Genomic DNA, 23,580 nt, shown 5'->3' on the forward strand with positions numbered 1-23,580 from the left:
CGTCTGTTGAAGTTTTTTCGGTGTTATGTGCGGACGTAGACAGCACGATATTTCGGCTGATTTTTATTCAACCATCTTCAGGTGGGTTTTACCATAGGGATTGCAGGTGCACGTCGATGATTTTATACTGAAAATTGGCGCTGTAGCGCATGTGCAGAGCTTTTCGCCGTATGACCGTCCTCTGTCGACCGAGAGGGGTAGCGCAGTAGTTAGTACACTGGACTTGTATTGGAGAGGACGATGGTTCAAACCCACGTCCGCCCGTCCTGGGTTAGGTTTTCCGTGATTTTCCTAAATCGCTTAAGGGAAATGCCGGGATAGTTGCTTCGAAAGGACACAGCCGTTTTCCTCTTCCATCCTTCCCTTATCCGGGCTTGTGCTCCGCCTCCAACGACCTCGTTGTCGACAGAACGTTCAACACTAATCTCCTCCTCTGTCGTCTGTCGAGTTTGGAGTCCTCTATCGAACATTGTTCCATCTGAGTCGCACAGGCGCATGCGCGAATTCAGTATTACATGCGCGCCATCTGTCGAACTGTGGTTCAAATGGCTCTGAGCACTATGGGGCTTAACATCTGAGGTCATCAGTCCCGTAGTACTACTTAAACCTAACCGACCTAAGGTCATCACACAACTCCTTGCCCGAGGCAGGATTCGAACCTGCAACCGTAGTGGTCGTGCGGTTCCAGACTGAAGCGCCTAGAACCGCTCGGCCACCCCGGCTAGCGAACTGTGGTTCAAATGGTTCATATGGCTCCGAGCACTATGGGACTTAACTACTAAGGTCATCAGTCCCTTAGAACTTAGAACTACTTAAACCTAACTAACCTAAGGACATCACACACATCCATGTCCGAGGCAGGATTCAAACCGAACTGTGGTTCCATAGATTTAAAATACAGTTGTCAAGCTCACCTGAAGATGTTTCAATTGTTGTCAACCCAAATATCATGGTAAGATATCGTCGTCACCTGGGTTCGAGCAGGAAATCTCGTGGTCCATACGTTCTCTTTCCAGACACATCGTAAACTGGGATTTGGAGCACAGTTTTGCTTACTAATTCATAAGACATTCTATTTCACATATACTATTTGAGTTCTTTTCTAATAATTGTATTAAAATCTTATGGTGAAGAATTGTGTTAACTCTTTATGAAGCACCACGTAGGTATGTGGACAAAGGAAAACTTCAAATGGATGACAATTTTGTGATGCAAATCAACAAAGAAAGAGGAAAGAATTGCGGTCCTTTGCCTTTACTTGCCAACTGAAACCCATGCTGGTTTGGCTCTGAGCACTATGGGACTTAACATCTAAGGTCATACAGTCCCCTAGAACTTAGAACTACTTAAAGCTAACTAACCTAAGGACATCACACACGTCCATGCCCGAGGCAGGATTCGAACCTGCGACCCTGGCAGTCACGCGGTTGCGGACTGAAGTGCCTAGAACCGCTCGGCCACCGCTAGGCTGCTTTCTAGCATCATTACAATCACAGTGAGTGTTCGGTTACCCTCCACGCGGACGAATGTCCCCAGAAGCGGGCCAGTAATCGTTTCCAAAGTGGATTCCCTCGTCCCTAGCATCGGCGGCCAGAGCGGTCAGTCGCTTTCAGAACAGCTGCCGCCAGCTCCGGCGGACACTATCTGGCGCCACTATCGTCTTTCGTATATCATTGTAACACATCTCCGGGCTTTACACAATCGTAAACAAGGCCGCGTTCCTGCCGGGCGGCAGTTTGACGGGCCCCGGAGCTGATTGCCACTCCGGAACGATTCTCAGGGGCCATTCTTCAGCGCGACCTCGCGCGCCGAGATTTATCGCGTCGTCTGCCCGGGAGCCGGCTGCGCCTCTCGTTAAGCCGGGGAGACCGCTGGCCGTGTGTGCCCTCCGTCTGGAAGCTGCAATTAGCACCTCCTCTCCCCACGCCCTGCCGCGGCTGTACAGTCGCCACACCTGCCCAAATCACGCACAACACGCCGTGCGTGGTCACTGCTATCGTGCACTCACTGGCACCCATTCCTGCGCCTAGCCATACGGTATCTAACTAAAAGTATCGATACTTTACTCATGTGTAGTATCAAATGGCTCTGAGCACTATGCGAATTAACTTCTGAGGTCATCAGTCGCCTAGAACTTAGCACTAATTAAACCTAACCAACCTAAGGACATCACACACATCTATGCCCGAGGCAGGATTCGAACCTGCGACCGTAGCGGTCGCTCGGCTCCCGACTGTAGCGCCTAGAACCACACGGCCACTCCGGCCGGCATGAGTGGTATCGTCAGGAAGGAATCGTACTAAAAAGGAGCGGAAATAAAATAAGAGACAACACTATAATTAATGTAAACAATGAAAAACAGTGCATATGTTAAAATAATTTGTTATCGTGAAACCGCAGCAATTAATGCAAAATATCTAACATCCTATTATATTCTTGATCTTATTTGTACAACACAATTGACACAGTGAGCGTAGATGATTTTGAACTGATTCTGGAAAGCCTGAAAAATCGCAAAAGATGGAATAAATGGTGAACTAATTAAGTAAGGAGGGACACTGTGTGAATTGACATTGTTGCATTTATTTATTGAATACTGGCGAAGTTATCAAATCCTTGATGATGGGAAAAAGCTCCGAAGGAACTTCTGTTTTTTTTTTAAAAAAAAAGGCCAAAGAAATGCATTTGACGTTACAGGAGTATAACTTCACGAATACAGAATAACAAACAATCGCTTGAAAGTAATAACAGATACTTGTTTGGGGGAAGGGCAAAGTGAGTTGAGGAAAGGACGCTCGTGCAGCCATAATGTACTGAAAAAGAAAAAGGTACACCTAGTACACTCGTTTGTTGAAGGTTTCAAATTCACTCAAGATTTATTGCAGTACATGAAACGATTACATTTACAGATCAGTAGCAGAAGTGGTTCTGAGGTACCAGGTATCGAGCCATGCTGAAACACCCTTATCAGTATCAGCAGTGACAATGCATGCGCTGCCTCTGGCTTCCAGACGATCGTACGGAAGGCGAATACTTCCCTGGGATACGTCATGTCACGCCCCTCAAACTGTCCACTTAGTTCTGTAAGAGTTGTTGGCTCACGAGTCGCACGAGTCACTTCTCGTCCCCATCATATCCCACACATTCTCGATCGGAGACAAATCTGGAGATCGTGCTGGCCAGGAAAAGTTTCTGCACGTGTTACAGAGCACATTGAGTTTCACGGGCAGATATGGGCGAAGGTATGTAACTGTAAATGAGCTACCATCTAAATGCTATTGGAAGAATATTAAAGAAATGTAATTCATCTTCTACGGAAGTGGCTTACAAGACGATTTTTCGAGAGGTTCTTGAGTTTTGTTCATCACTCTGGGCCCCTACCAGGTAGTACTGGAAGGAGAGATAGGAAAGATCCAACGGAGAGCGGCGCGTATTATCGCGGGATCATTCAAGGCTGCGCGAGAGTGTTAAAAGAGCTCAACAAAGTCCAATGGCAGACGTTACAAGAGAGGCGCTCTGCAACGGGGACATGTTTACTATTGAAATTTCAAGAAATTATTTACCGTGAAGAGTCGGACAACATACGTCTCTTCAAATGACCACAACGAGGAAATTAGAGGAATTAGAGCTAATACACTTATAGACAATTGTTCTTCCTACACGACTTTCCCGAACGGAACAGCAAAGTGAGGGATCAGTTGGTAATACCAGAAGTATCGTCCGCCACACACCGTCATGTGTATTGTTGTAGATATGCTTTTTCCAGATCATGCAATTGTGTAACAAAATACAGAGGTTCCGAAGAAAATATTACTTTCTAAAAATATCTGCTGCAGCCCACTACGGAAAATTCCAGGTTCGATTTAAGATTATCAAAACCAGGGTATTTTGGCAGTGACATATACCTGGATACAGATAGACATGGAAAAGGAAACCAAATTTCAACATATGCTGATACGTGAAACTATATACAAAACCTTAAAAAGTCGAGTTACCACAGCCGCACCATTCGTAGAGTCCGTAACACCTGCTCCGTTCACCGCCACCGCCTAACAACATGGGATGAGGTCTGAAGATGGTCAGTAACTGACCGAAACCGGTAACGACAAAGATAAATGTTTCTTGCCATCGAGACTGTTTATGTTCATCTTAAAATTCCTGAACTACCTCCGATATTTGACCGTTGGAGTTCGGGTTCACCCGGTACAGAAAACGTACGATGTCGCTCTCAGTATGTTTCTGTCGACCCGGTCACAATTTGACAATATTCCTCGCATAAGAAAATTGTACTTCTGTCCTCTCCTCTGTTAACAGTGAAACAGTAAAAAAAAAAGTCGACAGTCCACAGCCAGCAGGCGGCCATGAGGTACTGCTGACTGCCACGCGCCGCGCCTCCATGTTTTTAGCTTCGCCCCCTGTCGCGTCCTTCTCCGACGTGCGCCAGCCGGCCCACACCGCTCGCTTTCTACGCGTTCCTCGGCCGACGTACTAATTAAAAACCACCACAGCTGCGATTAAGAAATTACTTAGGCGCTGCGTAGCACCCATAATAATGACCATAACTCGCTGGCGAGGTCACCGGAATTAATACGGGTATTATGGTGCTTCCTAAAATAAACACGGTCCGGAATGCGGCGTCTAACTGGAAATTACAATGCCTGCCGCATACAGATGCGTCGCGTCCGTCTGACCGATTAATATGTAAGGCGATGCGCTCCATTAGCGTCTCCCGGGGTAACTGAACCGAGCGTCAGCTTGCGCTGCAGGTCGGACGTAGCGTGCGCCGACTGCCGCCCCGTCACTCCGCAGACTGAGCGCTCCGTGCTCTAAGCATCTCGGATCCAAATAATGAGGTGGAAGCGCACTGAAATAAACGACTTGTCTGTGAGTGATACGGTGTAAACAATGTTGTTGTTGTTGTGGTTTTCAGTCCTGAGACTGGTTAGATGCAGCTCTCCATGTTACTCTATCCTGTGCAAGCTTCTTCATCTTCCAGTTCCTACTGCAGCTTACACCCTTCTGAATCTGCTTAGTGTATTCATCTCTTGGTCTCCCTCTACGATTTATGCCCTTCACACTGCCCTCCAATGCTAATTTTGTCATCCCCTGACGCCTCAGCACATGTCCTACCAACCGGTCCCTTCTTCTTGTCAAGTTGTGGCACAAACTCCTGCCCAATTCTATTGAATACTTCCTCATTAGTTATGTGATCTACCCATCTAATCTTCAGCATTCTTCTGTAGCACCACATTTCGAAAGCTTCTATTCTCTTCTTGTCCAAACTATTTATCGTCCATGTTTCACTTCCATACATGTCTACACTCCGTACAATTACTTTCAGAAACGACTTCCTGACACTTAAATCTATACACGATGTTAACAAATTTCTCTTCTTCAGAAACGCTTTCCTTGCCATTGCCAGTCTACATTTTATATCCTCTCTACTTCGACCATCATCAGTTATTTTGCTCCCCAAATAGCAAAACTCCTTTACTCCTTTAAGTGTCTCATTTCCTAATCTAATTCCCTCAGCATCACCCGACTTAATTCGACCACATTCCATTATCCTCGTTTTGCTTTTGTTGATGTTCATCTTATATCCTCCTTTCAAGATACTGTCCATTCCGTTCAACTGCTCTTCCAAGTCCTTTGCTGTCTCTGATAGAATTACAATGTCATCGGCGAACCTCAAAGTTTTTATTTCTTCTCCATGGATTTTAATACCTAATCCGAATTTTTCTTTTATTTCCTTTACTGCTTGTTCAATATACAGATTGAATAGCATCGGGGAGAGGCTACAACCCTGTCTCACTCCCTTCCCAACCACTGCTTCCCTTTCGTGTCCCTCGACTCTTATAACTGCCATCTGGTTTCTGTACAAATTGTAAATAGCCTTTCGCTCCCTGTATTTTACCCCTGCCACCTTTAGAATTTGAAAGAGAGTATTCCAGTCAACATTGTCAAAAGCTTTCCCTAAGTCTAGAAATGCTAGAAACGTAGGTTTGCCTTTCCTTAATCTTTCTTCTAAGATAAGTCGTAAGGTCAGTAAACAATAGTAAAGGTAAAATCTGCGGCGCCAGCTCGTGACTTGGTTGTTGACCCGACAACAGGTAGAGTACAGCTTTTCTTCGTCGCTACACTAGGAGGTTCGGGTGGCGGGTCAAGCGCCCTGGACCTTCTTTTACCTCCCGTATCTTTTTGATCCTGCACGGACAGGAACGAGATTGAACCCGGGATCTCCAGCGTCCAGTCTACCTGCTAGATCAGCATGGACACGTGTTTTTACTTACGTGCCATACACTGGGGTGAAGAAAGTCATGGAATACTGAAGTTTTAAACATGACTGCTTGGTTCGGTGACCGTTTATAAATTAAAGTTGAAACAAATGAGACCTCGGTCACAATTTCTAGTCTTATTAACCAGGTTTCAACACTTCTAAGAGTACCTTCATCAGAATTTAAATGTGAATACTGGATCTGAGGAAGCCAGATTCGGCATGAAAGACTCTGAAAGTGTTGTGGTCATCAGGGACTTCCAACGCTTATTAAACAGCCCAAGTCGTGTGTTGGAGCTGTGACGTGTAAACGCGTAGGAACAGACACAGCTCTACCAAGACTGGCCAGAGTTCATGTATTGACGGACAAGGACCGTCGAACACTCCGGAGGGTGGCTCTAAAATCAGCGGAAGGAATCAATCGTGAGCGGTCCACCTAGCACACTGACTGTGCGTAAAACTAAGCTAAACTCCTCTCGAACAGGCCATGAAGGTCCAACGGTACCGACCGGCCGCCGTGTCATCCTCAGCTCACAGTCATCACTGGATGCGGATCTGGAGGGACGTGTGGTCAGCACATCGCTCTACGGGACCCTATGTCAGTTTCCGAAACCGACTGACTGTGCTTAAGGAGTTAAAAATAGTGGGGTACGATGTTCGAGCAGCTCGTCATAAGCCACACATTCCTGTAGGTTGTGCTAAGCGACGATTGAGATGGTATAAAAAGCGACGCCATTGGACAATGGATGACGAAACAAGTTATTTGGAATGATGAAATAGGCCCTATTACGTGGTAATCCGATAGAACAGTTTGGGTTTGGCGAATTCGCTGAGAACCTTACCTGCCATCACATATACTGGTAATGGTGAAGTACAGAGAAGGTGGTTTTACGGCGAGAGGGCATTTTTCGCTATTGCGTGGGGTCCCCTAATTATTCTTAAAGAAACGCTTTATGCGGAAGGACATGAATCCATTTTATAGCATGTACTGCGTACAGTACGGGAGCAATCCGGAGACGCTGACTGTTGGAGCATGGTATTGTATCCTACCATAAGGCAGTATTTGCGAGGCAGTGGTCTGGGGGCAGTAACATTCCTCAAATGGACTGGCCTACCCAGAATCTCGTTCGGAACCAAATGGAACTCCTTTGGGACGAGTTGGAACATCGCTCGAGACCCACGTGTACAGTATCAGTATCTTCTCCGGTTTGGGCTCTTTAGGAGGAATGGGCTTCCATTAATGTCACCTAAGGATGCTTTCGACCAGATCGTGTAATATACCACAGTAGCGCTTCCAAATCTACGAAGCAGGCTAAAGCTAAGAGACTGGTTTTAGCTGTCCTGACTTTATCCTCCACTGCAGCTGATTTGTTATAGTCAGCGTTCATCTCGTATCCAATGACCGGTTTCCAAATTTGAACATGTTGAGTATGTTAATGTGAAATCACCAAACTGTGTTCCCTTATTTTATGTTGCCAATATATATATATATATATATATATATATATATATATATATATAGTGTTAAATGATCTTTCTACCTGACGCTTTATTACGACGTGTAGGTGCAAGAGCTGTTGTTACATATATTTGTAAATTTGAGTGAGATTCATGAAAATGTGGTATCATGAGTAACGGAGACACGCATGATTATTTACGCTGCTTTAAAATCGAACTGTAAGTAACAAAGTGAGAAAAGAGGCCATATCCATGACCTGCGAATAACACAGTTCAAATGGTTCAAATGGCTCTGAGCACTACGGGACTTAAATGCTGAGGTCATCAGTCCCCTAGAACTTAGAACTACTTAAACCTAACTAACCTAAGGACATCACACACATCCATGCCCGAGGCAGGATTCGAACCTGCGACCGTAGCGGTCGCGCGGTTCCAGACTGTACCGCCTAGAACCACTCGGCCACACCGGTCGGCAATAACATAGTTTCAGCAATTGTTATGACACAAAGGTTCTATACTTACCTGAAAGTATTTATATTCGCTGGACATATTTTTGTTGTTTCAGTCATAGAAACGCAATTCCATTGTTTTATGTAGGACCGATGCATACGAACCGAATGCATTAGATCAATCTGATAACTTAGTTTCTGTCTCGATTGCGTAAAAACGATAGTACGTAAAATATTTTTCTACTATCTTACGCACAACTTATTCAGAATGGTTCTGTGCTAGTATTACATTTTACTATGAACCTGTTTTAAGAACATGACGAAATGGTTATGGGCATGGAAAGGAATGTAATGAAGAGAGTACAGTAGTATAGTCGTTTCTTATGTTCTGCCAAGTATTGCTTATTAAGCTTGAACATATGTATACACGTAAGCTCGTCTCGAGTGACGATAGCGTGATGAATGTAACTGTCAACGGCAATATGAAATTAAAATAATTTAGCGGACAGCAGCCGGGTGAAGTTGGCGACACTCTGTCATTTTCAAGATTCTAGAGTAAAGCCCCACGCGGAGGCTTGCAAATTATCTTTCTTCCCATGAATTATTCACGACTGGAACAGGAAATGGGGAAGTGACTTTGGCACAAAAAGTATCCTCCACCACACACGGCAAGTTGTGGCTTGCGGAGTATAGTTGTAGACATACATTCTGGGTTCGATGAACACTGAGGCGCCATATCGCAACACGAGTGGCCTGCTAAATGACCCTGTCTTAATCCCGTACAAAATGTCTGATACTATTTGCAACTGCGGGTGAAAGCTCGCATTCTGGTAACTCTTGGTGATCAATGATGGCCTCAGATGGATATGGCGTTAACTGCAGAAATTTGTGGACTCTCTTCCCCGCCAAACTGAGACCATTATCAAGACTAGAGGTGATGCGTCGCGGTGTATGGAGCGATCAAAAAGTTGCTTTTCGATGACCGTGCTGTCCAAAATCGACTTGCCAGTCAGGTAAAATTGCCGAGAACACGGAGGAATCATCCCACCGACCCACCATGTTGAAGATACTCATTTCGTAATTCTGTCGTGTGCAGAGGTCCTTAACCAGCTGCTGCACATTCTTGTCCAACAGAAATCTTCATGCCTTCAACGCCTTTTTTAAGGAACCGAAGGCCTGAGACAGATCAAGGACCATACGGCGGGTGCTCGTACGTCTTCCATTTGAGTTGGCGTAACTTCTGCGATACGACATTTGCATATGGTAACTTGCATTATTATGGAGCTGCAGCACCGCTTGTCCCAGTTTTCCCGGAGGTTTCACCTTGATTGGACGCCGTAATTTTTCCAGCTCTGCGCAAAACCGTACCCCAATGATGGAGACACCAATAAGAAATGGATCCCAGTGATCGAAGAACAGGGTGAGCATCATCTTTCCAGCAGATGGCTGGCTCTTGAACTTTTTCAGGCTAGAGGGTGATGGACAACAAGGCTGAACCGTCGATGCTTTCGACTCCGATTCCCAGTGGTGGCATCGGCCTTCATAGCCGCAACAGTGAGCTCAAGGAACGTGTTGCCTTCAACAGTGAAGCGCATCAGGTGCTTCAGCACACACCAATGCTGTGCATTCAACGCCCGGAGAATCCACTGGATGCAGACCATAAAGTGTTGTACGCTATTCGAAGCTAATGAGATCCTTTCCTAGCAAATGAATGGTTATGTGCCGGTCCGCTCTAATCCCGTCACCAACCGCCTGCCTGTTCTCCGGAATGTTCAGATCGACCGGCGTCTTGTGTGAAATCGCGATCAGTACGGAACTTAGCGCACCATTTGGACAGACAAAGCTCCATTCCCCGATGGATGCTTTAATGGCGTTTGTCCATCGGGAGCCAAAAAAGGAAAAGCAGATAATTGGTCCTGTTTGGACGCATATGGTAATGACATCGCTACATACTGCTCGCACGTCAGAAAGACACGAATGCTGCACTAATCCCTTAGCTGAATGTCGGTGCTTAGATACCAACATCGGAGTCGCGCTACGTTGGATATACGCTGCAGCAAAACCATTTAACGGAAACTTTTTCATCGTCCCTTACACACTGAAGCGCCAAAGAAACTGGTACAGGCACGCGGCCGGCCGTTGTGACCGAGTGGTTCTAGGCGCTTCAGTCTGAAACCACGCGACCACTATGGTCGCAGGTTCGAATCCTGCCTCGGGCACGGATATGTGTGATGTCCTTAGGTTAGTTAGGTTTAAGTAGTTCTGAGTTCTAGGGGACTGATGACCACAGATGTTAAGACCCATAGTGCTCAGAGCCATTTGAATCATTTTTGAACAGGCATGCGTATTCAAATACAGAGATATGTTAACAGACATGCGGTAGACAACGCCTATGTAAGACAAGACGTGTCTGGCGCAGTTGTTAGATCGGTTACTGCTGCTGCAATGGCAAGTTCTCAAGATTTACGCGACTTTGAACGTGGTGTTATAGTCGGCACACAAGCGATGGGGCCCAGCTTCTGTGATATAGCAATGAAAAAAATGGCTCTGAGCACTATGGGACTTAACATCTGTGGTCATCAGTCCCCTAGAACTTAGAACTACTTAAACCTAACTATCCTAAGGACATAACACACATCCATGCCCGAGGCAGGATTCGAACCTGCGACCGCAGCAGTCGCGCGGTTCCGGACTGCGCGCCTAGAACCGCAAGACCACCGCGGCCGGCTATAGCAATGAAGTGGTGATTTTCCCGTACGACCATTTCGCGAGTGTACCGTGAATATCAGGAACCAATCGAAACATAAAATGTCCGACATCGCTGCGGCCGGGAAAAGATCTTACAAGAACGGGACCAAAGACGACTGAAGAGATTCGTTCGATGTGACAGAAGTGCAACCCTTCCGCCAGTTGCCACGAATTTCAATGCTGAGCACACAACAAGTGTCAGCGTGCAAACCATTTAACGAAGCATCATCGATAGGGGCTTTCGGAGGCGAAGTCCCACTCCTGTACTATTGATGATTGAAATTGTTCAAATGGCTCTGAGCACTATGGGACTTAACTTCCGAGGTCATCAGTCCCCTAGAACTTAGAACTACTTAAACCTAACTAACGTAAGGACATCACAAACATCCATGCCCGAAGCAGGATTCGAACCTGCTACCGTAGCGGTCGCGCGGTTCCTGACTGGAGCGCTTAGAACCGCTCGGCCACTGCGGCCGGCCCTTGATGATTGCACGACACAAAATTAGGACCTTTCAGCACCGACATTGGACTGCTGATAACTGGAAACATGTCGCCTGGTCGGATGAATCTCGTTTCAAATATTATCGAGCGGATTGACGTGTACGGGTATCGAGACAGCCTCATGAATCCATCGATCCTGTATATCAGCAGGGGACTGTTCAAGATGATGGAGGCTTTGCAATGGTGTGAGGTGCGTGCAGTTGCCATGATACGGGACCTTCGATACGTCTAGACACGACTCCGAGACGTGACGTACGTAAACATCCTTTCTGAGCACCTGCACCCATTCATGTCCATTGTGCGTTCCGACGAACTTGGGCAATTCCAGCAGGACATTGCGACACCCTACACGTCGTGAATTGCCACAGAATGGCTCCAGAATCACTCTTTTGAGTTTAAACACCTTCGTTGGCCACCAAACTCCCCAGACATGAAAATTATTGAGCATATCTGGTGCCTTGCAACGTGCTGTTCAGAATAGATCTCCACCCGTTCATACTGCTACGGATTTATTGACAGTCCTACAGAATGCGTGGTCTCAGTTCCCTCCAGATTTACTTCAGACGTTAGTCGAATTCATTCTACGTCGTGTTGCGGAAATCTGCGTGCTCACGGGGGCCCTAGTCAGCTGTACCAGTTTCTTTGGCTCTTCAGTGAATAAGCGAGGTTTCTCCTAGGGTTCAGTGATTTACTTGCTCGGTTGCTTAGAGACGATTCGCCACACACACGCCCGACGTCTCAGAGCGTCCACTACGCCTGCCCGCTCAACACGAACCGCGGACGGCGCGCCGAGCCACAGCCGGCGGCCAGAGCAATCGAGCGGTCCGCGTCCTGACCCGCTACCGGTTCCCCAAAGCCTATCTCTACGCCTTAATTAGTTGGCGCGGCTTGTTCGTTTTGGCGTTCCCCCTCCCTGCTAGTTTAATGTCGCTCTCCGGCCCGCCCCGTCGCGGCGCCATTTGCATAATAACCGCGACAGCGGCCAGTCCCTGGACCTCGCACGCAGCGACTTTCCAGACGCTTGGCGCTCGTCCCACCACCGGCCGGTCTGCCCGCTCACCTGTTGAGCCAATCTCTCCTCAGCTCTCAGCGCTCTTGTGGCGAATGCCTCCGGCGTCCTGTGCTACTTCACCTTCTGACATCTACACTGTTAACATGGAATAATGCAACACTCTGAAACTAGCATGCCAGAATCCAGAATCCAGAAAATCGATAATTAAATGATTAGCATTTCAACACAACCACACAGAGCATGTACGAGTGACTCCTCCTGCGTTGTGTATACACGGAAATATTACACAGGAGGTATCGCGTTCAGAAATCGCAATTGAATGTTGTTTCAAATGGTTCAAATGGCTCTGAGCCATATGGGACTCAACATCTGTCATCAGTCCCCTAGAACTTAGAACTACTTAAACCTAACTAACCTAACGACATCACACACATCCATGCGCGAGGCAGGATTCGAACCTGCGACCGTAGCAGTCACGCGGTTCCGGACTGAAGTGCCTAGAACCGCACGGCCACCGAGGCCGGCTGAATGTTGTTTCTTTGTGAGAAGACCGTGTTACACCTCCTGTAGGGAGCTGCTGATGGTTAAAACAAGACTAAAGAAAAATGAAGACACGTCTGAAACCCCTGGGCTAGCAGGACAGAGCGGATGCTGTTATATTTGTGGAAAGGGGCCAAAATAAGTTACTGTCAGTTGCACTTAACATATAAACTTTATTTCTTAAAACAGACAATCATACAAGCAAGAATCAAAAACTCTCAGGATTTTAACGAAAGACCTCCTTTGATTTAATTTAATTCGTCTGAAGGCCACATCGAAAATCCAAGGCACAAGGCCTAAGCAAGGAGTTAAAGTACAGGAGTTCTTCCGGAGGTTTCACCTCTTTAGAACAAATGAATTATCTTCAATATAAATAGGGTAAAAGCCTTAGCTTAAATTTTTCCCACAGAACTCGGCTGAAGGCCACCTATTTATCAAAAACAGTGTTACGGCTTAAGGCCGAGACAAAGATTTTCAATGTTTAATCTAAGTAGATTGAAAACTCGTGTGAAGGCCGCATATCAACAAACAACGGCTTAAGGCCTAGGCCTAGGCTGAAGGCCGTGTCTTAAAATATTTCATGTAAACTCGGCTGAAGACCTCATACAAACTAGAAAATATTTCTTACAGCTTAAAGCCTGGACAAAATTTTTCAACTTTTGATTTGAAAAGGCTGAAAACTCGGCTGAAAGCCACATACCAACTTGAAACATATTTACGGCTTAAGGCCTAGGCACAAGGAATTTTCGATTTTAATTTTGAAAGCCTGAAACTCGACTGAAGGCCACAAACCAAACAAAAATGTTTTTATGGCTTAAGGCCTAAAGAGAAAAGTCTTGCAATTTTAATAAGGTAGAGTTCGGCAGAAGGCCACACAGAGTTCTTAAAACTAAAAAGGAAATCACTATGTAAAACACAAGGAGCGGTGCTCACAAGGTTCCAAGGATCAGCCTGGGAAGGTAACACTAACGCACGTTCAGGTGAGACAGGCTGCCAGACCGACAACCTCTTAATTGGAAGGCGACCTAACCGAAAGCCAGCCAACGAACCAACAAACAACAGTTCTACTCCACCCGACCAGCAAAACGACAACAAGATGTCAATAGCACAACGTTCTGTATACTGGTGCCCAGTTTATCCAAGTCAGAATAAACGCCAAAAACTACCAACACCACCTCAAATGTCGAACTACACGCCGTGCTGGGCAGCATCAACACGACGAGGAAAATACACTGCCGTAAACTACGTCAACGACCAGGGCAGGTTGCTGGAACGTCAACGGCCGCAAGGCAGAAGATACCGCTGGTGCACTTCATTAATGAAGGAATGAATTAAATTAAGTTAAACACGACAGAAGAAGATGGCTGCAATTCTAAATGGCTTCAATTCACACACGTTATTGTTCACGGGAATCTCCCAGAAAACGATAACCAGGATGAAACGAAGAGATGTAATAGCAGTTGAGGCTTGAGAGTGGGTTAAGTAAGCACTCAACTCTAGTGTCCAGCATCGATGGGCGACGAACTTCGTAGCCCTCACAAGAAGTGCCTCACAACTCCAACCGCGCATGCACGCCGCCAGCGGCTCCGGCCTGACTACGCGCCACGGAGACTTCCTCGCTGCTCTGTCCCAACCGACTAACTGCCACACACACGGAAATGGTCAAAAGACCAAATACACGTCGGCCGATGAGACGGCCGACCGTACAACCAACCAACGGTCTTTCCCGCTCCTGTGTCCTTCAGTCAGACTATTCACGTGTGTGTCGCCAGCATTTGGCAAGTACTGTCTGTCAGCACCTCACTGGCGCTCCGTCCCCGACAATGCTCCATGCCCGACTGCACTCCTGGTCCAACTGACTTCCAGACACACGAAGAGCCGGAAGCACTATCGGTCGCTCCAGAGAATATACGATAGCGCACTTATCGATAAGCGCTGCTGCTGCCACTCACGAGCAAGTAAAGCAGAAGTTAGTGACGCCAGTAAATGGAATAAGAAAACGAGGTGGCAGTACCGTAAAAGAAGATGACAAACAAGAAATGGCATGAACACAAGCCGCGCAGGGCTCAACGTCCATGGGATTTGTTATCCTGGAAAAAGCGTTCGACAATGTCAGATGCTGCAAGATGTTCGAAACTCTGAGAAGAACAGGGGTAAGCTACAGGGAAATACGGGTCATATGCAATATGTCCAAGAGACTAGAGTGAACAATAAGATTGGAAACCAAGAAAGAAATGCTCTGATTAAAAGAGTGTAATACATGGATGTAGTCTCTCGCACCTACTGTTCAATTGATACATCGAAGAAACTATGACGGAAATCAACGACAGGTTCGAGAGTATCATTAAAATTCAAGGTGAAAGAATATCAATGATAGCGTTCGATGATGACATTGCTATCGTTAGTGACAGTGAAGAACAATCACAGGATCTGCTGAATGGAATGTACAGTCCAATGAGTACAGAATATGGACTGAGAGTAAATCGAAGAAAGATCAGTGTAATGAGAAGCAGCAGATATGCGAACAGCGAGAAACTTAACATCAAGTCAGACGATCGTGAAGTAGCTGAAGTTAAGGCAACAAAATTATCCATGACGGACGGTGCAATGAGGATATAAAAAGCAGACTAGCACAGGTAAACAGGACATTAATGGCCAAGAGAAGTCTACCAGTATTAAACAAGGGCTTTAATACGAGGAAAGTATGTTTGGAGTACAGATCTGTGTGGTAATGAGACTTCTCTCCACCCCCGAACAGGACATGAAGGTCCAAAGGTACCGACTGGTCGCCGTGTTATCCTCAGCCCACAGGCGTCACTCGATGCGGATATGGAGGGGCATGTTGTCAGCACATTGCTCTCCCTGCCGTATGTCAGTTTACGAGACCGGGGCCGCTACTTCTCAATCAAGTAGCTCCTCAGTTTTCCTCACAAGGGCTGAATGCAGCCGGCTTGCCAACAGCGCTCAGCAGACTGGATGGTCACCCATCCAAATGCTAGCCCAGCCCAACAGCCCTTAACTTCGGTGATCTGACGGGAACCGGTGTTACGACTGCGGCAAGGCCGTTGTCCAGTGAGACTTGTACTGTGGGAAAACCGGAACAGAAGAGAATCGAAGCGTTTGAGATGTGGTGATTAGAAATAATCTTCAAGACCATGTGGACTGACAGGTTGAAGAATGAGGAGGTTCTCCCCAGAATCGGCGAGGAGAGGAATACAAGGAAAACACTGACAAGAAGAAGAGACAGGATGGTAGGATATGAGCGAATAAAGCCCATCTTTTAGAGGGAACTGTAGAGGGTAAAAACTGTAGAAGCAGAAGGATGTCGGGATACATCCAGAAAACGTAGGCTGCAACTGCACCCTGAGATGAAGAGGTTGGCACGGGAGAGGAAATAAGTGGCGGGACGCATCAAACCCTTCAGCAGACTGATGACTCAAATAAAAAAAAGAAAAGAAAGCAGAAACGTCTACCAAAATATATCGGTACTTGACAGTGGCGGGATCGCGGGCTATTGAGGCTGCCATATACGCAGGAGACCTCGGGTTCGAGTCCCGGTCGGGGCACACATATTCACCTGTCCCCATTGATATATATCAACGCCCGTCAGCAACTGAAGGTATTAATATATAATTCTAATTTCGTTCTAGACGGCTGCAGGTCATCAATGGTGTCTGTTATTTCAGACATGTCCGAAAAAACAGACACCATATCCATATAAGTATACTACATTTCTGTGGCTATGTACCGTATTATATTGTAAAAGAGTTATTGCCCCTGTGTAGAAACATTCGGACGCTTGGATTAGGAAAGGAAGGAAACGATTGATTAACACATACACTACATAAAACACATGTATTAAAAATTTCACAGCTCAGCAAATTACAATTGAGTGTTCCATGGAATAATTGCCTTATAAGAATAAATTATAATGCTGAAACATGATAATTATTCAAACCAGTAATTGCTCAAGATTATTTAACTGCTCTTAAAAGAATTATTGATCCAACACAAAAGAAGTTAACTGAATTAAAAATCAACTGAACTCAATAAACAGTTTTTCACAAGAGCATCAAGTATATTGTTTGAACTGAAATCACACTGCAAACACCAGGATATTGACAAGTCTCAGACTTTGGATAACGTAGCTGTACACCTGGAAATTCTACTAAGGTTTCAAGATAATGGTATCACAGAATAGATTTTAACGATTAGTGTCTGACACAGGTTGTACTCAGAACACCAAACAATAATGACCGTAATCCTTTGTTGAACAAATTTTACCAGCTTCATCCGGGAGCCAGACCGACCTTATTAATATGAAACAAAATTGTTAGAAATGATTCCCTCAATTTACAGGTGTCATTAGTTACACGCAAATACTCGTCACATCGGTTTTCAAGTCCTTTATATAGTATGCAAAATATCCCATAGTACACATGAAACAAAGTAGTATTAGAAAAGGTACTTCAATATTTCACTAGTATATACGATCAGGGCAAGCTTAACATGCATCGGCAGAATCAAATATATACATTGCTCATGTTTTTAATTCAGTCAGGAACCGCGTTGCTGTTACGGTCGCAGGTTCGAATCCTGCTTCGGGCATGGATGTGTGTGATGTGAGTAGGTTAGTTAGGTTTACGTAGCTCTAAGTCTAGGGGGCTGATGACCTCAGATGTTAAGTCCCATAGTGCTTAGGGCCATTTCAACCATTTAATGGAGGTGAGCCTAACGCCATATGCGCAGATAGTAGTTCAGGCAGCGTGTATCAGTTTCATTCAGTTTAACAACACACGGTGGATGTGGTTATGAATAGAGCACAACAAGGACAGAATGCATATGCAATCCAAGTGTACGTTGAGGCCTCACTTGTGGCATCAAATTGCTTCAAGAACAACTTGACAGCAACAAGCAATAATCTGAGTCACAATGATCATTACACAGCACCGCAAACACTGAGTCTCCAACACCATTGGATAGACAATGTGTGCACGTCTCATCCTTTCACAGGCTTCAATGCTCAGCACGCTCGTTACCAGTATACACAGTGGCGACATCCATCAAGGCAGTGCTCGGCGCCTTACGTCTAGAACCAAGTAAACAAGTGTTCTGCACTGATCGTGCATACATCGAGAGGAGCACTTGTTGCTTAATCGCTGTCACAGAACCCGAGTCCGTCTCCTCCTCAAATGGTTCAAATGGCTCTGAGCACTATGGGACTTAACATCTGAGGTCATCAGTCCCCTAGAACTTAGAACTACTTAAACCTAACTAACCTAAGGACATCACACACACCTATGTCCGAGGCAGGATTCGAACCTGCTTGACCGTAGCGGTCAAGCGGTTCCAGGCTGGAGCGCCTAGAACCGCTCGGCCACAGCGGCCGGCAATGGCGCAACATACCATCACGCCAAGTGTTGGGGCCATATGATGAATGCAGTCTGGCAACGTTTATTCTCCTCGGAACCTCCACAAGCGGATTCGGCCATTGCGATAGTGTACACAGAACTGTCTCTGCTGCTGCTTAAACGTAACTACTCATTGACAACAAGTGAAAATTTGTGGCTGACCGAGAATCCGACCCAAGTTTCCCAATGTTCGCGAGCGGTCTGTTTAAACCCTTCGTCTATGTCGGAACACTTCATAACCAGGAGAAAAAACTTTTCGACCAGTCGCACACTACTTCTGAGGAGCCCAACTGTCCATGATATTCACTGCTCACACCATTTATCATGATTCCAGCAGCAGGTCGAACCTGGGGTGCGTCAATACTGAAGATATATCATGAAATGCAGTAATGGCCTACAGACATTACTATTATATGTGTGGTATCTTGCCGGCCGGGGTGGCCGAGCGGTTCTAGGCGCTACAGTCTGGATACGCGCGAGCGCTACGGTCGCAGGTTCGAATCCTGCCTCGGGCATGGATGTGTGTGATGTCCTTAGGTTAGTTTGGTTTAAGTAGTTCTAAGTTCTAGGGGACTGATGACCTCAGAAATTAAGTCCCATAGTGCTCAGAGCCATTTGAACCATTTTTGGTATCTTTTCTTCGGATATGTCCAAAAGGTCAGACACTACACACACTCTTTCTGTGCGGATGCACACCAAACCCGATATCCTGCGGGAATGCAAAATGGCAGGTGAGGGGTTCACATAGGTGACGCTACGTTAGCAGTGAGCAACTGTCTGGAAATTTGGGGCGGATGGGAAGCGTGCTCAGATGGCCAGGGCCGTTAAGGTGAGTGCTCGCGTCAAGTGTGACATCCGGGTCGAGTCCCGTCTGGTAAAAATTTTCACCCGTTGCCACTGATTCGGATGCGCATAATATCATTGATAAACCATGAATAGTAACACATTTGTGCATACTGCAAATTGTCAGCACTGTGTACAGGATGCCCACAAAATAAATGACTGTTTCCTTGAAAAGATGTATTTCAGACTTCATACGTTTTTGTGCAATGTAGACATCTTTAACATTGTTTTCTATTTACTGCGCCCCACTGGAACATGTATGTCATTGATGTCTAAGCACACTTGTCATCCGTGTACGGTTTCACGAAATGCATTTCACAGATTTTTCGATGTGATTGGAGACACGGAATCACGGACTCTGTCAGCTCATCAATGCCAGCCACGTTTCTTGTGTAGGCTTTTGATTTAACAAATCCCCATAGTAAAAATGTCTAAGGGGATAAGGTCAGGGGACCTTGTCGCCCATGGTCTGCGGCCTCCTCCTATCCACTAGATGGGAAACATTTCATTCAGGTTGTCCTTGACCATTATCGCTTAGTGGCATGGGGCACCATCATTTTGGTAAACAACAGTGTTAAAGATACCGTCTTGTTCCACTTGTAACTGCAGAAACTAGGTCAGCATATTCAAGTAAAAGGCAGCGACAATGACTTTCTCTCTGAAAAAGAACGGTCCATCTTTGTCCGTGTGATTCTCAACCACACATTGTCGGTGCTCAGTGAACCCAGTTGGAGGTTTGTCGGGCCAAATACGACAGTTAGGCCGGTTTATGCATCTACTTACGTGGAAGGCTGCTCATCACTAAACAACGCCTGTGACTTTAAATCCTCACTCTCCGCACACTCGCCTGCGGAATGGCCGAGCGGTTCTAGGCGCTACAGTCTGGAAACGCGCGACCGCTACGGTCGCAGGTTCGAATCCTGCCTCGGGCATGGATGTGTGTGATGTACTTAGGATAGTTCGGTTTAAGTAGTTCTAAGTTCTAGGGGACTGATGACCTCAGAAGTTAAGTCCCATAGTGCTCAGAGCCATTTGAACCATCTCCACACACTCCAACAATTCTATGCACATCGCCATGCTTTCCACTAAGTCCTCGTGTTGGAGTTGGTGTAACACTCGCAAATGGTATGCACGCTTCTTCAAGGTGAATTTCAGCACTTTGAACATTGTTGATTTCAGAATTTACAACTGGCATAAAATACACTATATAGATTTAGGACTCCTTTCAACTTATTTCCACATGACTCCAATGTCAACTGCGCCAATGTCAGCTGCCCTCGTGGAAGGCTGACCTGGTCAATAGTCGTCAGCAACAGTACGTGTTCGTTGAACCACATTCAACAGTTTCCATATGCTTTATTCATTGGTCCATCATTCTTCCTAATTTCCGTTGAAACCGCGGTTGCAGCTCATCATACGGAACACACTGTAAACGCCATGTGAAAATGGCAATACATGCGTGTGTCATCAAAATACTGCCCAGTGGTCGACATAAACAAAAATACATTTGCAAAAAATATCCAGTACACGGTCCAAAATTGAAAGCATCACGAAAAGAATTTCATTTACTCTCCAGTGTTGTGGGTCCCTGGAATATACGTAACGTACTCCAACGCAGTTCGAAAAATGTTTTACTCTCAGACTTTTTTAAGTCAAGAAAATAACTGTATTTTAAATTACGGACAACATTACGTAGGCGCTGTGGACCAAGTCGCAGTTGCTCCTTTTAAATGATTAAGTGCGTCCTGTTTCAACGAATCTGCATGGTAAGTAGGATTCTTTAATGAAAAAGTGGTGTCCCAAGAAAGTAGAAGTGATCCTGCGTGCTGGCCGGAACGTCAAGAGAAACATTAACTAATTTTTAACATTATATACCCTGCAGTCCTGTGCAGTGAAGTGCGTTCAATTCATAAAATGAGTTCTTGTTGTCATCATGTTCTCAATTGAAGAAATTTTAACGAAAATCTTTCGTAAGATATTTAGAAAGCGCGAAATTCGAAATAGAAATACACCATAAAGACATATGACTATATTTGGTGTCATTGTATACAGTTCATTTACATCAGATTAATCTCCCATGCCGGGCAAAATAGTGGCAACTAACGTAGAGCCAAATATTACCGGCCGAGTGGTTCTAGGCGCTTCAGTCCGCAACCGCGCGACTGCTACGGACGCAGGTTCGAATCCTGCCTCGGGCATGGGTGTGTGTGATGTCCTTAGGTTATTTAGGTTACGTAGTTCTAAGTTCTAGGAGACTGATGACCTGAGATGTTAACTCCCATAGTGCTCAGAGCCATTTGAACCAAATATTACCTAATCGGCGCTTATAGTGCTTCACAAATTACGAAAGCAAACAAACTAAAAACGAATTATATTGCATACTGCTCATAATACGGCCTTAATTTCACTTGGAAATTGCAAGCATAGTGAATTATAAATTCAGTGAATAGTAAAACAAACATAAAAAGTTTTGATTACGGGGTTTCATTACCCTTTGCAGTTAATATCGTTCTTGCATTATGTAAAAACCATCTTGCGATGGATTTTAGTTCACGAAAATTACCACTTCTCATCTCATAATCAATTCCAGCAAAATTTGCGGTCGTTTCTTTACCTTTTGTTGCGGAATAATTTTGCTGTTAATGGTCGACGATTGGAGTGTACTTCGGGTACGAGCTAGTGTGTTAACCGTCGTGTTAGCTGTAGCAAACGGTAGCAGAACGAGGTGCTGCGTAAACTGCAGCGCTGGCACGCAACCGCTGTACGTAAAACATGACACCGTTGCGCAGTAAATTTTAATGCAGCTTCACGGTTCAAACCGATTATCTCAGTAGCGAATCAGATAAGAGCGTTAACTGGTATGCTGTAGCTGATTTCCCGCACGTTGGACGGACTCTGGCGTTACAATAGCGCGGATTAGTGACGCTGCAACAGTTGTTCCTGTTGTTTGTCGATTTACAGGACTTATCTCGCTTTCACATCATTTGCTACGGGATAACTTCTTCGATGCGGTAGGCTATAAATTACAACATAGTTCCGTATAATCGTGTGTACACGGGGAGTATTTTGTGATGTCATTATGCTACTAATGATGTTCCTATTGCTTTGGGAATTAAATGAAAGGGACCTATTTTTTCTGCTTTTACTTAAAATGCATTCAAGTGACGCTTTCTGTCTGTTTTATTCATGCCTGTTCGTATCTGAGTTGCAGCTCTAACAAATACAATATTTACATTTTAACCATCTTTATTTATAGTAGTTTACCTATTAACTCCCCTTGTTTATAATACTTTACATGTTAACCCTCCTTACTTATAACAGTTTTTTTTAAATGCTGGCGAAGTAAATCAATTTTCAGTTCACGGTTGCATAGTAGAATGTCCGAGGAAAGGAACGTCTGGAAAGCACTGACAAGAAGATGGGAAAGGATGATTGGACGTGTGTTAAGACATCTGCGATTAAATACTACTGGGAGCTGTAGAGGCTAAAAATCTGTGGTTGAAAGAGAGACTAAAGTATATCCAACAAATAACTGAGGAAATTGTATACAAGTAAAGGTGCTGGCATAGGACAGGACGTCGTGGCTGGCTTCATCAAACCAGTGAAAAGTCTCATGACTCATACAGAAAAAATAACTGTCAGGTAACGCTAAAGAATATCAGCATGCATCTTCTTCTGCAGTAATGTTACCAAAAAAACTGGAAACAAACTTTGTCTCCACTTTGTAAATAATATATGGGTGATGGGAACGGAGAAGAAATGAAAGGTGCACCGAACATACTTGAACATATACGCTTTCGCCATTGTAACATGCAAATTGAATCAAGTGTCTTACTTGTTATAATAGACTAGAACGGAGAACACACGACGCTCGTGGCAAATGAAAATAATGGTTCAAATGGCTCTCAGCACTATGGGACTTAACATCTGAGGTTATCAGTCCCCTAGACTTAGAACTACTTAAACATAACTAACCCAAGGACACCACATACATCCATGCCGGATGCAGGATTCGAACCTGCGACCGTGTCAGCAGCGCGGTTCCGGACTGAAGCGCCTAGAACCGCTCGGCCACAGCGACCGGCTCGTGGCAAATCAAAACACTGAGTAAACTGAAGCGATGTTCTAAGATGGAGGCAGTTTTATTCCTCTATTCTTCTATATGATCGTAACCACAGAATCACACGTCTAAAGAATAAATAATTTTGGGCAACTATTTTAGTGTCTTCTATGGTCTCTTTCGATGTTCTTTATTCCATATATATATTTCGTACGATATCATTAAGCTTTTTCTCCTGCTGGTGGAGAGTTATATATGAGGTTACAGCCAATGAGGATGTTCTC

General features: G+C 45.2%; 1 protein-coding gene and 1 pseudogene across 2 annotated transcripts in view; one reads left to right on the top strand and one right to left on the bottom strand.

Annotated features, from left to right (window-relative positions):
• LOC124618105 (ras-related and estrogen-regulated growth inhibitor-like) overlaps nucleotides 1-23,580 on the top strand; it is a 572,768-nt gene that overhangs the window by 341,919 nt on the left and 207,269 nt on the right. The window lies entirely within an intron of this gene.
• Nucleotides 15,935-16,052, bottom strand: LOC124560314 (annotated as a pseudogene).

This window comes from Schistocerca americana, chromosome 1 (assembly GCF_021461395.2).
Source record: "Schistocerca americana isolate TAMUIC-IGC-003095 chromosome 1, iqSchAmer2.1, whole genome shotgun sequence".
Taxonomy (NCBI): Eukaryota; Metazoa; Arthropoda; class Insecta; order Orthoptera; family Acrididae; genus Schistocerca; species Schistocerca americana.